Genomic DNA, 2,297 nt, shown 5'->3' with positions numbered 1-2,297 from the left:
GTCCCCAGAGCCTCTCCTCAATGAGCAAAGGACTTCCACTCCTCCCCCTCCATCCTTCCCCACCCTGGCAACCATTCTGCTTTTCTACCTTACCTAACTGAATGGCACAGTTTTTCCTTTGGGAACAACTTATCTAATTTAATATAATCAACAATCATTCGTGTTTGTCATGTGTCAGAATTTACTTCCTCTTAAATGCTAGACAATATTACATTATCTGTGTATACCATATTTATTTATCCTTTGTATATCAATGTTTATGTATCTTGGCTTTATGAATAATTATTTTGTGAACATGTGTGTGGTTGAGTTGTTACGTTTATTTATTTTCTTATATTCTGCTTGTGTAGTTTTAATTTGCTTCTTTCTCTCTCTCTCTCTCTCTCTCTCTCTCTCTCTCTCTTTCTCTCCTCTCTCTCTCTCTCCAATTTCTTTGGGGTAGGGTCTGGCTTCTAGGTAGCTCCGGCTTTCCTGGAACTCATTGTGCAAACCAGGCTGGCCTCCAACACAGAGATCCACCTGCTTCCTCCTCCTCAGTGCTGGAATTAAAGTCATGCACCGATGACCAGCTTTTTACTTGTTTCTTAAGGAAGAATTTAAATGACTAATTTGAGATTTTAAAAATCCTTTCCTTTCGCTGCTGCGTTCACAGCCATGAGTATGCTCAGGCTACAGAAGAGGCTTGCCTCCAGCGTCCTCCCCTGTGGTAAAAAGAAGGTGGACCCCAATGAGACCAATGAAATCGCCAATGCCAACTCCCGAAAGCAGATCCAGAAGGTGATCAAAGATGGGCTAATCATCGGAAGCTTGTGATGGTCCATTCCCGGGCTCGATGCCTGAGAAACACTTGGGCTCGATGGAAGGGCAGGCATAAGGGCTCAGGGAAGCCGAAGGGTACTGTCAATGCTCAAATGCCGGAGAAGTGAGAAGAATGTGGATCCTGAGCCGACTTCTCAGGAGTAACAGTGAATCCACGAAGACTGACGGCCGCATGTATCACAGTGTGCACCTGAGGGTCAAAGGGAATGTCTTCAAAAACTAGCAAATTCTCACGGGGCTCATCCACAAGCTGAAGGCAGACAAGGCCCACAAGAAGCTCCTGGCTGACCAGGCTGAGGTTTGTAGGTCTAAGACCAATGAAGCAAGAAAGCACCAGGAGGCATTGGAGGAAGAGACCAAGAAATAAAGCTTCCTTCGTGTCTGTACTTAGTGGGCTGCCTGTGGCTTCAGGTGGATCAGTCATTAAAATAAAACAAGCCTTTGTTGAAAAAAAAAACATTATCAGCATTTAATGCTATGCGTTTCTTTTGATTTTCTATTTTTGATGAACCCATAAATTTTAATAATTGGTGTTTTCATTTTTATTTTGTTAATAATACCTCCTAATTCATATGATGATTTTTTCTTTATCTAATGGGTGACTTAAAAGTGATATTCACAGTACAAATATTTGGGACTGTTATTGATCTATAAACTTTGGGTTCGTAAAAACATGCTATGCATTATTTTAGCGTATTTAAATGTATTTGTGTCGGTAAACGCTCTATGTGAATGTGTAAATTCTGTATACTGTGCTGTTTAGGACCTAATGTACCAGTTAGTTTATTTATTACTGTGACAATATGCCTGCTAAAAATGGTTTAAGGAAGGAAGTATTTGTTCTGGTCTGCAGTTTCCAGTAATATAGTCCATCCTGGCAGGGAAGCCATGGCAACAGGAACAGGAGGCATAGGCATCCAGGAAGCAGGGAGCAATGAATGCTGGTGTTTAGCTACTTTTTCCTTTTTATTCTGTCGGGGATCCCAGTTTATGGAATGGTGCTGTCCGTGTAGGTGGGTGGCTCTTCCGTCCTCAATCCACCCAGTCTAGAAACTGTCACAGACTTGCTCAGAGGTTTGTCTCCCAGGGATTCTAGATCCAGTCAGGTGGATACTCAAGGGTAGCCACCTCGGGAAGAATGTAAGAGACCCTACCTCCTTAAATGTCAATTGAAAGCATTGTTCAGGATGCTTCGACCATCAAAACACAGCTACAAGCTAAGGACGCACCTAATCATACATTATACAAATCCCAACAACAAACTGAGATGGATAGTTTATCTAAATGTAACGCTGGCAGTATAAAAATTCTAGAAAAATTTTTTTTATAAACACATACTGAGAGAAGATTTCTCAGCTATAACCGTAAAGGTACAAAACAGGGAGAAAATATAATAGAAGACATCATCGAAATGGAAAAACTTTTGCTTGCAAGGATTATGTTTTTTTTTTTTGGCATTGATTCCTTCATTTAATTTT

General features: G+C 41.0%; 1 pseudogene; it reads left to right on the top strand.

Annotated features, from left to right (window-relative positions):
* Window positions 1-654: 654 nt before the first annotated feature.
* On the top strand, window positions 655-1,186 carry LOC101999986 (annotated as a pseudogene).
* Window positions 1,187-2,297: the final 1,111 nt, after the last annotated feature.

This window comes from Microtus ochrogaster, chromosome 22, assembly GCF_000317375.1.
Source record: "Microtus ochrogaster isolate Prairie Vole_2 chromosome 22, MicOch1.0, whole genome shotgun sequence".
Lineage (NCBI taxonomy): Eukaryota > Metazoa > Chordata > Mammalia > Rodentia > Cricetidae > Microtus > Microtus ochrogaster.
This window is presented reverse-complemented; position numbering and strand designations above follow the sequence as displayed.